The 15,218-nt window shown below is 41.8% G+C and overlaps 1 long non-coding RNA gene across 1 annotated transcript; it reads left to right on the forward strand.

Moving 5' to 3' along the window:
- Positions 1-1,908: 1,908 nt before the first annotated feature.
- On the forward strand, positions 1,909-14,679 carry LOC140705836 (uncharacterized). The gene is made up of 3 exons (XR_013543688.1): positions 1,909-10,349; positions 10,798-10,917; positions 12,341-14,679. It is a non-coding gene; the product is annotated as an uncharacterized LOC140705836 (long non-coding RNA).
- Positions 14,680-15,218: the final 539 nt, after the last annotated feature.

A 15,218-nucleotide genomic window follows, 5' to 3' on the forward strand; every position in this document is an offset into this window, starting at 1 on the left:
TTATCGAGTTGGGAGTGGGGTGCTTCATGAGGAAACCCATGCCAGGTCGATGCGTCTTGAAGTGATTTTTCAGTTTTTGCAGAGAAGATGGGGGTTTATCCCATGATTCCTTGATGAGCTGTAACATAGCTGAAATGAAGGTGAGGCTGAATGGGGGAGTTTTTTAATTTATTATTTTTTATTTATTTATTTAATTTATATGCCGCCCACTCTACCCAGAGGTCTCTGGGCGGCTTACAACTGTTAATATTCAATACAATAAGAGATAAAATGATTAAAATACAATTAAAATACAATTAAAATTGCCATCAGGACCCATGATGTTATTTCAGTTTTTCTTGATTAATGTCATCAAATATTAAATCAGTTATTGACGGTGGCGGTTCTTCGATGTCCTATTGGAAGGACTTGGCCATTCTTGAAGTCAACTGTGAATAGGAGGTGAAATCTTCAGACGGAGATGGAGGGTGATGTTCATTAACATCATAGGTGGGCGTAGGGAGGTTGGAGGGGGATTCTTGTGAGGATTCCTATTCTAATTCCTAGACAGAAGATGAAGAAGTGGATGGTGATAGGTCCCTGGGTAGAGAAGTTCAGGTAGATGGAGGTTGAGGCTGAAGTGAAGAGCGGGAGAGGCATCTATCTGGTTCGACTATGGGATGGGGACCTGTGTATCTAGTGGTAATTTGGACTGATGATTGATGTTTGGATGAGTGTTTTGACCACTTGGAATGAAACGGTTGGACTATTGGGATTGAACACTTCAAGGCAGGTTTGGTTGGGACCAGAGCTGTAGGGTAAGTTGGCAATGACTGTTTTGATCGATGTCGATGCGGTGGTGGAGAAGGAAATGCTGATTGTGAATACCTTGGTCGATATGGAAGTGTGTATCTGACCCTTTTCAGCTCATCATAGAACAGATATTCCTGGAGTACTTTCAGTAACTAAGGGTCATAGTATTGATATCTCTCCCTCTTTTCATCACAGTGATGATATCGTGGAGACTGAGAATGGTTGTAGTATTCCCGGTATGGAGGGATGTACCAAGGAGGCGAGATGTGCTTACGCTTTTCTCGGTGCTTCCGAGCTGATCAGTGTGATGAATCGGAGCCTGACAGCTGTATTTCAAGTGCCCGCCCTGATGAAGGGCTAGAATGGGCCGAAGCCAGGCTAGATGGAACATCAGCCATAGAGAGGCCAGTATGAGGTGATAAGCTACCGGTTGAAACTGGAGCCTGTGCAGATGGTAACTGTGGCTCTTCCCTTTCCGATGTGGAGCCTAGAGTATCTCTTGAAGACTCTTTCATAATAGGTGATGGCAAAGTCGGTTGTGGAGGGTCAATGTGTACAGATTTTTACTTTTGTTTGTTTTAATAGAAGCTGTAGAAAAGTTAAGTTTTACACAAAAAAGCAAGAGAAATTAAGATTTTGTTCTACATTTTCTTTCATTCATTCTTTCTTTCCTTCTTTCTTTCTTTCTTTCTTTCTTTCTTTCTTTCTTTCTTTCTTTCTTTCTTTCTTTCTTTCTTTCTTTCTTTCTATTTTAACTGCAAAAGATCATAACATTTCTGCGAGCCTTCATAGACCCCCTAGGACAGGGGTCTCAAACATGCGGCCCGGGGGTCATTTGCGGCCCGCCGGATGATAATTTGTGGCCCTCGCCTTGCCTGTCCCCCGAATCGCCCATGCGTCCTCTGCTGTCAAGAGTCAAAAAAGCCTTGCCTTTCTCGCAGGCTCTCTCCCAAGACTGCGCCTCTTGCACCCTCCATCCAGAACTGCAGCCTGCCAACCAGCCCGCCTGTCATGGTGGGGTAGTTGCTGCTGCTGAGTGCGCCTTTTTTGAGGTGGGGCCCTCAGAGTAAGGTTGCCGGACATCTCCCTGTGTGTGTGTTTGTGTGTGTGCATGCGCACGAACCTGTAGGCCCCCGCCCCATTCTGTTTAATTTTGCGGGTACTGGGGAGGGCTTTTTTCCTTTGGCAAGGCGAATTCTGAGAGGGGTTTTTTAAATGTCGTGCCCTCCTCCCCCTGGCTAGGCGGTCACTGGCGCTCCCTCCCTTCTCTGCTTCTTCATCCTGCTGCTGCTGGTAGTAGTGAAGAAGGAGCTGGAGGAGGTTATGGCCGGCAACGAGGGCTCACGTGCCCCTCCTCCTCCTTGGAGCCCCAGCTGGGCTAAGGAAACTCCTGGGCAGCTCCCTTGGGCTCTTGCTCCGCTTGGCAGAAAATCTGATGCGGCCCAGCCTCACCCAGACTCTGCCTCCAGCGGCCCCCAGGTAAATTGAGTTTGAGACCCCTGCCCTAGGACCACAAGTTAAGAACCTATGCCACAGACCATCTTGTCTGCAGACATTGGTATCATCAACATTCAGGCTGCCCTTTGCTATATAAGAGTGGAATCTTTTTTCCTTCCAACTATGTTGGAATGACATTGTGCAGGAATACAGTGGTGCCTCGCTTAACGATGTTAATTCGTTTCAGCGAAATCGCTGTGGAACGAAAACGTCGTAAAGCGAAATTAAAAAGCCCATTGAAATGCACTGAAAACCTTTCAATGCGTTCCAATGGGCTAAAAGCTCACCGTCCAGCGAAGATCCTCCATACGGTGGCCATTTTTTATGCTTGTATACCAAGGAATCCGTCCCTAGAAAACAGTGGGGGCCATTTTGAAAGCCGGCAGCCATTTTGAAGCTGTCGATCAGCTGTTAAAAAAACATCGTTTTGTGAAGAATCGGTTCCCGAAGCAGGGAACCGATCATCGCAAAGCTAAAAAACCCTATTTAAAACATCGTTTTGTGATCGCAAAAACTTTGTCATGAAGCGGATTCGTCATAATGCGGGGTAATCATCAAGCGGGGCATGACTGTATTGGGCTATTTCCTGGCATTTTGAGTTGTGGATAGAAAAATACAATATCCCACATTAATAAACTGGAGGTTTTTTAACAATTGAATTCCATAAAGAATTGATGTCAAGAGATATAACATCTTAACATCTAACACTTTAATCTTCCTGTTACATAGAGGGAATTGTTAGGGCTGCAGTCCTACCTTCAGTAGGATAAAGTCCCACTACACAATATATACTTCACACACAGTGAATTGTACTGCAAGTAATTGTAGTCACATTTTCTGAATCTTTCATTTACTTTTAGATCATACCATATTATGTCAAATCATGTCTTAATATAATTAACCGTTTCCTTAGCTGAATGGTGAAAATAATTTAGTAACATTCTTTCTGCTCTAATTAAGCTAATAACTTCTCTGCCCAGTTAAATATAAATCCCAGAGTCACTGTTGGAATTCAGAGTACATCTATATTTTACACTTGTTTGTATAGTGCTTTTCTTTAGAAAAAAATCACAAGTGACTCTTAGTAAATACAAGATAAATGTTAAAAAAAACACTATGGGCCGGATCCAGAGATCTGCTCATAGAAGTGGTGTATAATAAAACAAAAGCAGAAGCAGTTTGATATGTTCAAGCCAAAGAGATATAGTTCAGTGTGAGCTTTTTTATGTTCATTTCCTCCTCACTTTCTGCCATCAGAGTGGTATCATCCGCATATTGGAGGTTTGGGATTCCTCAAGTCCAGCCTTTCGCATGATGTATTCTGCATAGAAGTTAAATAAGCCAGGGGACATTATACAGCCTTGTCATACTCCTTTCCCAATTTTGAACCAATCAGTGTTTCCATATCCAGTTCTAACTGTTGCTTCCTGTCCCATGTATAGATTTCTCAGGAGATAGATAAGGTGGTCAGGCACTCCCATTTCTTTAAGGACTTGCCATAGTTTGCTGTGGTCCACACAGTCAAAGGCTTTTGCATAGTCAATGAAGCAGAAGTAGATATTTTTCTGGAACTCTCTGGCTTTCTCCATAATCCAGCGCATGTTAGCAATTTGGTCTCTAGTTCCTCTGCCCCTTCGAAATCCAGCTTGTACTTCTGGGAGTTCTCGGTCCACATACTGCTGAAGCCTACTGAGCATAACCTTGCTAGCGTGTGAAATGAGTGCAATTGTACGGTAGTTGGAGCATTCTTTGGCACTGCCCTTCTTTGGTATTGGGATGTAGACTGATCTTTTCCAGTCCTCTGGCCACTGCTGAGTTTTCCAAACTTGCTGGCATATTGAATGTAGCACCTTAACAGCATCATCTTTTAAGATTTTAAATATTTCCACTGGAAATGCCATCACCTCCACTGGCCTTATTGTTAGACAACCTTTCTAAGGCCCATTTGACTTCACTCTCCAGGATGTCTGGCTCAGGATCAGCAACCACACTATCTGGGTTGTCCGGGATATCCAAATCTTTCTCGTATAATTCCTCTGTGTATTCTTGCCACCTCTTCTTGACGTCTTCTGCTTCTGTTAGGTCCCTCCCATTTTTGTCCTTTTTCATGTTCATCCTTGCACAAAATGTTCCTTTAATATCTCCAATTTTCCTGAACAAATCTCTGGTTTTTCCTTTTCTATCATTTTCCTATATTCCGTTGCATTGTTCATTTAAGAAGGCCTTCTTGTTTCTCCTTGCTATTCTTTGGAAGTCTGCATTCAATTTTCTGTAGTTTTCCCTATCTCCCTTGCATTTTGTTTCCCTTCTCCTCTCTGCTATTTCTAAGACCTCGTTGGACAGCCACTTTGCTTTCTTGCATTTCCTTTTCTTTGGGATGGTTTTTGTTGCTGCCTCTATCCAAAGTTCTTCAGGCACTCCTCTGTCCACCAAATCGAGTTCCTTAAATCTGTTCTTCACTTCCACTGTGTATTCATAAGGGATTTGGTTTAGATTATACCTGACTACCCTACTGATTTTTCCTACTCTCTTCAGTTTAAGCTTGAATTTTGCTATGAGAAGCTGATGATCAGAGCCACTATCAGCTCCAGGTCTTGTTTTTGCTGACTGTGTAGAGTTTATCGTCTTTGGTTTCAGAGAATATAATCAATCTGATTATGGTATTGCCCATCTGATGATTTCCATGTGTAGAGTCGCCTCTTGTGTTGTTGGAAAAGGGTGTTTGTGATGACCAGCTTGTTCTCTTGACAAAACTCTATTAGCCTTTGCCCTGCTTCATTTTGAACTCCAAGGTCAAACTTACCTGTTGTTCCTTTTATCTCTTGACTCCCTACTTTAGCATTCCAGTCCCCTATAATGAGAAGAACATCTTTCTTCGGTGTCAGTTCTAGAAAATGTTGTAAGTCTTCATAGAATTGGTCAATTTCAGCCTCTTCAGCATTGGTGATCGGTGCATAAACTTGGATTCCTGTGATGTTGAAGTTCTGCCTTGGATTCATATTGAAATAATTTTATCAGTGTTTATTCTTGCCACCTCCTGTTTGACCACGTCCAGCTTACCAAGGTTCATAGATCTTACATTCCAGGTACCTATGCAGTATTTTTCTTTGCAGCATCAGACTTTCATTTCATTTCCAGGCACATCCACAGCTGAGCGTCCTTTCAGCTTTGGCCCAACCACTTCATTAGCTCTGGAGCTACTTGTACTTGTCCTCTGCTCTTCCTCAGTTGCATGTTGGACGCCTTCCGACCTGAGGGTCCCATCTTCCAGCATCATATCTTTTAGCCTTTTCTTTCTATTCATGGGGCACCTTGGCAAAGATACTGGAGTGGCTTGCCAATTCCTACTCCAGGTAGATTGAGTTTATTCGGAACTCTCCACTATGACCTGTCCATCTTGGGTGTCCCTGCATGGCATAGCCCATAGTTTCTCTGAATTACTCAAGTCCCTTCGCCATGACAAGGCCGCAATCCATGAAGGTGCTGGAATGGATCATGTCATTTCAGCTCCAAAGGTTCCTAAATGAGATGGATGATCTACCTCCATTTCAATCTGGCATGGTTATGGGACAGAGACTGCTTTGGTCAACTTGGTAGATGACCTACACCAGGAACTGGACAGGACAGTGTGTCCCTGTTGTTTCTGCTGGACCTCTCAGCAGCTTTCAATACTGACGATCATGGTATCCTTACAGGCTGTCTCTCTGGTATGGGATTTCCTCTTGTCCTTCATGGCGAGGAAGAACTCAGAAGGAGGTGCTGCAAGACTCCTCTTTGACACCCTGGCTGCTGGCCTGTGGAGTCCATCCAAGTTCTATTTTGTCCCCTGTGCTACTTAACATATACACAAAACCAGTGGGAGAGGTTCTCTGGAGTTTAGGTGGTCAGTGTCATCAGCAGGGGGAGGTTTTTGATGACATTTAATATTTTCTCTGCAATCTGCATTTTAACCCATAAGCAAATTCAAACATATTTATGAGTAATCTGGCCTTTCTCACCAGATTACCTCTAAACATGTTCAAGCATACCCATAAACTCAAGCATAGGTTGCAGAAAAAAGATGACCTATCCTAGAAATCTTTCCTCTAGTCATCAGTATGTGGATGACAGCCAAACTCTATGTCTCCTTCCCATGTAAGTCTTAAGTAAGATGCTTTGATTCTAGTTCAGTGTCTGGTGGTCAGTATGGACTGGATGAGGGTGAATAAACTGAAACTTTACCCAAACAAGACAGAGTTGCTCCTGGTCAGTAAAAAGGCAGATCTGAAAACACAGGTGCACAGCTTGGGAATGCTTTTGGGTTTGTCTCTGAATCTAGATCTCAGGTTTTGGTGGTAGCCAGGAGTGGATTTGCACATGTAAAACTATTATGCCAGCTACACCCATTCCTGGAGAGGCCACAGTGACACATATCCTTGTTACATCTCTGCTGGCTAACTGTAACATCCTGTGTGTGGGTTTACCTTTGTGGAAACTTCAGCAGGTCCAAAGCATTGCAGCCAAATTGTTAAATGGAGCTGGTTACGGGGATCACATAACCCCATTGTTACAGCAGCTCTGCTTGCTGCTGATCCAGACACAATTCACCCAGTAAAGCCCTGAACAGCTTGAGTTCAAGCTGTCTCATAGACCGCAGCTCCCTTTATGAACCTGCCCAAGTGTCAAGATCATCAGAGGAAGCCTTTCTCTCAGTCCCACCACCTTCACATGCGTGTTTGGTGGAGACACAGGAGGTCTCTGATTCTGCTCCCAGACTCTGGAATCCCCTGTTAAAAGTGCATATATTGCTGTGGTTTGGGAGATTGTTCTGTTTTCTTCTGTGGGGATGTGTGGGCAAGGAGGGGTAGACTGTGTGTCTGCCCAGAATGCCACTGGTCTATATTGGCATTTCTCATTTGTTCCTGGTGTTGCATTGTTGTTGGTTGCTTTGTTGAGCGGTTGTCTGTGTCCCATGGAGCAAGTGCCTGGCTGCCTGGCTGCCTTCTTGCCATTTTTCTATTGTGTTGCCCAGATCCAGAGGGTCTGTGTTGTGTTGGATGGATGGCATTGAATTCATACTGCTATTTCTTCTTTGCTGCTTTTTTTGATTGGTGGGTGGGTGAGTCAAGTATTTTTGCAAAGTTCTAATCATGATTTTTCTTTCTCTGGCACTGTTCCTTCTGTTTGAAGTAGACTAATTCTCAGTTGCCTCTGCTTTCCTGGAGTTCTTTTTAAGGTTTTAGGACTTCTGGGTGTCAGAAAACATGAACGGAGAAATATGAAATGAATGACCCAAAGGAGACTTCCCTTTTATGTGCATGGTAAATACAAAAATCAAAGAACCCAAATCAAAAGAAACAGGAAGATTTTCTCTATGGATATATCTACACAAGAGAGACACCCTGAGACACACATTTATCTACATTCTCATGTAAGACTTGGGGCTTGTTTATATTTACATTTGCTTCACAATAAGCTCTGTTATAAATGGAATCAATTTAGAAATCATGTGGTAGTCACATGGTATATGGGTCGATTTTTGTGTTCTCTTGGGAAAACTTTTCCATTTGAGGCTTTGTCCTGCCTTTGCCTGCCCTGCCCTCATGCTGGCAGGGCCAGATTTAGACCGGGGGGGGGCACTTCAGATGAGCCCTCATACACAGGTATTAAAATACAAGGCAAATCACCAAATGTACACATCAGAGTTTATTTATTACATTTTCAATATTTGTTCCCTTTTGGCTACATTGAGAATATATTGAGAAATGTAATAACTGTTGCCTTATTGTTTCTATTTTTCACAACCTGCAAAAACCATATTTTAAAATGTCATCTCGTTCTTGTGCCAGAGCAGAGATCTCTCAGGGGGGTTGTAGGAGCCTTGTCTCACCATGCCAAAAGCACTAACAAAGCAAAGCAAAGTGTGCTACTTTTATACCACCCCATGCAGCTTAAAATACCCTCTGAATGTTTTACAATGTTTAATTAGGCAGGTTACACATTGCTCACCCCCCAGACAAGCTAAATACTCAATTTACTGAACGTGGAAGGCTGGAAGGCTGAGTCAACCTTGAGGCAGCTACCGGGATTGAACTCAGGTCTTGAGCAGAGTCTTGGCTGGAGTGCTGCAGTTTATGTTCCAAGAGGCTCTAAAAGCCCATCCTAGTACCAGGGCTGGATTTAGATTTTTTTTTGGGGGGGGGGGGACTTCAGGTTTGGCAGGCCCTCATACACAGGAATTAAAATACATGGCAAATCACCAAATTTACATATCAGAGTCCATTTATTGCATGCCATTGGAAATTGTAAATGCAGAGAAAACTTCAATGAATTATATATCTGAAGTAAATACATCTATATATTTTAATAAATGCCAGCAAAACTCTTAAGTAGATTTTTAGGTAAGACAAATTGCAAAAAAAAAAAAAAAAAAAAAGCTTTGTTGCTATGTACTCTTTAGTTTCCATAGATTACAATGGCTAATTTGACAATTTACACAACCAAAATAAACTCTGATCTGTCCATGAAAAGGTTTTAAATTTATCTAAGCTAAGTACAGTTGTTGTTGTTGTTTAGTCGTTAAGTCATGTCCCTCTCTTCATGACCCCATGGACCAGAGCACACCAGACCCTCCTGCCTTCCACTGCCTCCTGCAGTTTGTTCAAATTCATGCTGGTAGCTTCGATGACATTGTCCAACCAAGTACAGTACATTTTACCAACCTATGCATCACACTAGAATATCTACAAAAAGTCTTTCTACATTTGGCACCTGCAAAATCTTTCTCTTCTCTTTAGAGCACTGCTCTCTACATTCATAGTCTTTCATGGGTCATCGTGGTTCTCAGATAATTCTTTATTAGTGCCAATTTACTGAATGATCTCTGTCTTGAACAACTAATGAACATCATGCTCCAATATATTCTAAGACTATTAAGATGGAGTGAGACATGAACTGAGCTTGGCAAAGGCTGCAACCTGGACAATTTCATCTACGAACACCTTACTGAAATTGCGGGGAAAAGCAGTGATAAATTACTTATCTCTGCAGCAGGTAGACAGCATAAGTTGACTGACTTTGAACCTGTCATACACTGATTGGTATGCTACTCTGCGTTTTTGTAAGGCAAGAGACAACTAATCTAAAATGAAATTGAAAGTTCCACATCTGAATTCTTCTCACGAGGAAAGGACAACTTCCTCTGAGACTGATGTTGGTTTCACATTACTGTATAATGTTTGTTTCTCTTCCTTGGCCTCCCTATAGTTGCTTTGTAGTCTGTGTTGCCACAGAGGTTTCTGGCATCCACTTCCAACTTTTAATACCTATCTGGAAGTGAGAGTTCAAAAACCTATCCAGAGAATAAATTAGGTCCACCACTTTCTTCAGGTCAGCTTCAACTCTTTGAATAGCTTTTTGTGTGCTGTTGAACTGTTCAAGAATTAAGTTTGAGATCTCGGCCATCAGAGCAGTTTCAAGACAATCCACTTTAACTGCCAATATCTGAGCTTCATGTCTTGCTTTAGATGTTTGCTCCAAGTCATATTCAGTATATCTGAGGGGATTTTGAATGCAGTTGTATCCATTTACAAGGGCTTTAGTAGCATCAGCTCTTGCTGACCAACAAGTGTCTGACAGGGACTTCTTGGTTAGTGCTCTTTTATTCCCTTCCAAATATTTCATTAGATTTGCCCATCTGTGAGTTGATGCACCAAAAAAAATATTTAAAAAAATAACAGCTTCAACATAGCAAGAGGCAGCAGATTGTCCAACAAGATTCAATGAGTGAGCAGCACAAGGAATGAAAACTGCTTCTCGGTTCTTACTCTTAAGTCTGGCTTGCATTCCTGTAGTGACTGGACATGTTGCTTCCATTGTTGTAGGACTGCCTTCTGCAGTCTTCAGAATTATTATCTTCCTCTTCTAGAAATTCTAGCAGAGATGCAGCAAGAATTTCAGCCTTGTGAGAACAAGTCTGCAGGAAAGTTTAAAACCTTTCTATCAGCTTCCCAAAACAACATACTGCACAATGACTGTCAGCTGGTCAACCTGAACCAGATCTCGTGTTGAATCTATGGAAAGTGAGTACTTGGCAGTTTTCAGTTATGCCACAATATAATTCTTAACATATTTTGCCCTCATCAGAACAATTTATTCAAAGACAGTTAAATTCTTGAAGGTGACTCATCAGAAATTGATCGAATTATGCAATCAGTTTCATTATTCCTAAAATATTCCCATTATGCTTGGATTCCAAGATCTCTTCACTACCCCTAAATGCCAGGCCTCCTAATTGTCACAACCACAATACAGTGAGATACTTCAGGCTAGTATTTCTTGTTTTCCTGCACTTCTTTTTCCAACTCTCTATCAACATGAAAAAATTCCCTACATTGAAAAATTGAACTTCAGCACATAATTTATTTATTTATTTATTTACAATATTTTTTAGCCGCACCATTTCCAGTGGCTTCTGTGGTCCTGGCTTTGTTCATGAGTTTTCATTCTTTTTCTCTGCTTTTTTTCCAGTTGTTACGAAAGCCACCCTCACTGGAAAATCTGTCACATAATCTGGGCATCAAAGTACAATAAAAGCAAAAAACAGCACCCTTCAATGGGATGTACAGGAGCCACTTTCTCATTATAGTCGTGAGTAGTGTAAACATGGAATTCTTGAAATAATAACAACACCCATCCAGTTTGCCTTGACCTGATTGATGATGGTATGAAATTCTGGATAGGAATGAGAGTCATTATTGTTTTGATATACTGTATCATAGCTGTTTTTGAACAAAAGAACGTATTCTTTTCTTTGACAGGAAACCACATCAAGGTGCTTCACTGTCCATATTTGAAGTATCTGTAAGATGTGATGATCCATCATCTTCAATATCTTGATTTGTTTATGTTACTCTCATTTTCTGCAGATGTACTTGGGAGATCTGGAACTGGTTTTTCATCATTAGCTTCTATGTTTTCCATTGTTGAAGCAGAGAAAAATTCTGTAAAGTGCTTGGTCTTTGCTAAGACAGCAACATTTATTTTACTCCTTTCTCTGAAAACTTTTCTTTTCTGAGCCCCAGGCAGCTGAATTTTTCTTGGTATGCTGGCTCTCATGTGTGAGAATATATGGTCATTATGAGGTCACCACAAATCATATACAAAACCATAAATGCAATCAAATTACTAGCTTTCAGCTAAATCATGCAGTTTCATACTTTCACACTTTGATTAATGTAGACAGATTTTGTCAGAATCTGTAAACTGAGAAGCTCAAACAAGATCTTAAACCCCCTTTTGAGGTGTTTTTAACAGTCGCTGGCATTTAATTGGCTTGCATGTATAGTACAGAGGCCATGGATCTAAAAGGCTGGCAGTTCTTTTTTATCCTTATCCCCATCCAAACTCCCAAAATACAGAAGTAGAAATTTAAAAAACACGAAGCGGTGATAATGATTGATAATTTTACTCAAAACATGGGTTTAAAAAAAGAATTAAAACTTGCTAGACTTGGTTCATATCCCATTTCTATTGGTAGTAGGATCAAGTTCTTGATCACCTCTGGAGGTGCAGGATGTGAGACTACTGGGAAGGGCCTGATCTGAGTATCAAAAGAGCAAAGAATCTTCCAGGAGCAGCAAGGCATTATAGTGCCAAGGCTAAAAAGGCTGGAAGGGGCAGACACCTCAAAGGTATAAAAGCAGAAGGAGAAAGCAGAAAGGAAGAACTGCTGGTAGTGTGCAGTTATGGGGGGGGGGGAGAAGACAAAGAGGGGGAGACCGGGATGGAAGCTCTGGAGTGGCCCCAGCCAGAGCTACCTAAAGAGGCTCTGCAAGCCTCTTGCTTCAGCTGGCTGAGGGATGCCATAGGCCGAAGAACATTCAATCAATCTACCATAAATCCCACTCCAATGACCCCTAACTACAGCTTCAGTGATGAAAGAGACAGAGATATTTTCACCACCACCAGTGATTAGAAGCAGAGATGTTTGTTGTTGTTGACAGCAGTGCTATCTATTCACTAGGAGAACAGAAATTGCAAGTGGAATGATGTCTTCCTTTTCCCTCTATAGACCTCACAAATCTACTTCAGAGGACTGGGGTGCCCCTTGGAACAGATTTCAGGTGTACTGAGGGAATTCAAGGGAGAGGAGAACAAGGGGACGTCCCACTGCACAATCAGTCCAATCATGTGGTATCAGATGGAGCTCACTAAGGATAATAGAACACCCAACTGAGTGGATTACACCCTGAAATACACAATCCACATTTCTACTGTATACAAGTTCTTAATAATTCAGATGTAATTGAGATACCCATTCAATAACAGTTTTAACACAGTAGTAATCATTTGGCATACCTAAATGGCAAGATTTAATCCATAATTACAGAAAATTGAACATCTGTTTTCTTGACAAAGCACTTAATTAAATTGTGGGTATATTTACTTCCTCTGTAATCTGAAGTCAGCTGAAAGGTAAAGTGCTGAAGAAAGCTGGATAAGTACTGTAATTATCATTATCATTATTAGTATTTATAACATATAATGAATTATGATCTGCTGGAAGCACTTTTGTAGAAATAGTTACGATGCTTATGAAACACAGCTAGCTTTTAAAGATACTTTCAACAGCTTCACTGATTTACTTTTAAAAGCCACTAATTCATACTAAAAATGCTACTGTCCTCCATTATTAAAAATGCTCTTACTAACCTAATTATTTAGCATTTGAATAAACATAAGCAAGCTGCACAATATCTGTATGATTCATATCCACCTCAATTTTAAGAATAAGAATACAAAATTGGGGGAATGAAGGTTTGTGTATTAGAGAAGCTAGCTGAACATCTCAGTAATTTAGGTATCTGGCTGCGAAGCCAGAAGTTGGGGGTTCAGTTCCTCCCTGTGCCTCCAAGAAGAGCCAACCTGTTTGTCCTCAGGCAAGCATTACAGCCCCAGGACACCTCCAGAAGAAGGGAATTGTATATCACTTCTGCATACTCTACGTATAAAAAACTGAAAAGAGTCACCACAAGTCCAAATTGACTTGATGGTATACAATTACTATTATTATTGTAGCGCTCACCCTGCTTTGGCTCATGTATGAGGTTATTTGCATGTATCAATGGGAACTGTTGAGAGGTGGAGCCAGAATTAGAGAGTCAGAAGTTAAGGGAGGCAGTTGAGAGTGTGGAACTTATAGAGAGTTAAGTGTGAAACAAGTTATTACAAAACCACTGAATACTTTAAAGTCTTTGAAGAAGAACCTGTTTATGTGAACTGTAACCAATAAACCTTTTTGGTTCAACTTTACACTCAGCATGGACCTCAATCTTTCTAATTAAACATTGTTGACAGAGATCAGCTGGTGGCAGTGTAAAAGGAGAACGTGTCCTGGGCCTCAGGCTAGTGAAATAATCTGCGGACACACGAGGGGCACATCACAATTATGTATTCAAGAAGGACTGCCCTCCATCTTGTTCTGTAGCTCACTGATGTAGCAGTGTGTACTGACCTGACAAATAGTCCCAGGTTCATTTCTTAGGATCTTCTCAAGGTACTGATGGGTGTGGTTTCATAGAGAACCACTGTGAGGTAGTGACTATAAAATTGACCCAGGTGGAATTATTATTCGACTCACTTAAATGTGCCTTCATAAGTTTGCTATATTTAATCCATTTCTTCCTCCTCCACCCCTGCTATTTTATCTTCACAAAAACATAGGATCATAGGCTGACAAAGAATTACTAGCCCAAGATGACCCTGTGCACTTAATGGCCATGTGGAGATTTGAGCACAGGTCTTCCCGGTCCTATTTCCAACATGATACCTGCTATAGCACAGTGGGTGTAGTGATTCTGTGAACAAAGGACAAGAAGAAGCTTGGTTTCTATAATGGATACATTAACAAGTGGACTTTGGCTACAGCATTAGGAAAAAAGGTGTGACACTGTTTTTGCTAGGCTTCACTTCTTTACATCACTGTTAGGGGTCTCTGTTCTCTGCATATACATGGCAGCTGGTCCTAATCATGACTGGAGGGAAAGGGTGGTTCATGGGACCAAAACCAAAGCAAGCAGCAGGGTATGTATTGTGGGGAGGAAGACTTGAGTCCAGCTTAGTTCTTGTCCCCCCCCCACCCTGTCCCAGTGTCATTGGAGTGACACTATAACATCCAGTCAAACGGAAAAGACAGTCTCCTATTTTCCTCCATGGGGCTTCTGCCCCACCAAACGTGATTCTGTGCTGAGGGAAAAGTAAGGCTTATACCACTGTAAAGGACAGGAGGTTTCTAGTGCACCGTCTCCTCCCATTGAAGGGAACACCGAGGAGAAAGGAGAAAAAAAGGGGAAGTCAGAGGTGTATGAGAGGCAAGAAAGGGTTAAGACAGAAGTTTGCTTATATGAGGAAGGAAAGAATAAGAGGGAGGAGCAATGGCTGGATATGTGGGAGGAGGACATAAAAAGGGAAGGAGAAGCATAGGAGTTTCGAGTTGTAACCAGCGAGAAAGGAAGAGAGAAAGAGGAGGTAAAGGCGAAAGGAGTGAAAAGCTTAATAGATGATTTCCCGAATTTGAAAGTGGGAGGACTGTTGCCAGATCCTACAACGAGACAAGGAGGTGTTGTGATCCAGGAAACCTTAGAATGGTCTTCCCATGAGGGTGCGATCACTGGAGGAAGGTGGTACACCCCAACTCGACCTTTAACAAGCCTCCATCCGAAGGGGATTGGGCTCGCCACCCCTACTGTGGGACAATTTGCGTGGTAAGGAGTGCCCGCCAACAAGGAGTGTTTTGGCCTGGCTCCCCCGTTTTGAAGCAGAATTACATCATTAATGAATATGGACAAATAGACAGAAAGTTTAACGAGTGGGAGACGTTGGAGCCCACTGAAGTTGTGGTAGATACCCCTCTGTTACACATTAATAAAATATCTCAAGTTCAGACTCCT

The sequence above is a fragment of the Pogona vitticeps genome, chromosome 3 (genome assembly GCF_051106095.1).
Source record: "Pogona vitticeps strain Pit_001003342236 chromosome 3, PviZW2.1, whole genome shotgun sequence".
Lineage (NCBI taxonomy): Eukaryota > Metazoa > Chordata > Lepidosauria > Squamata > Agamidae > Pogona > Pogona vitticeps.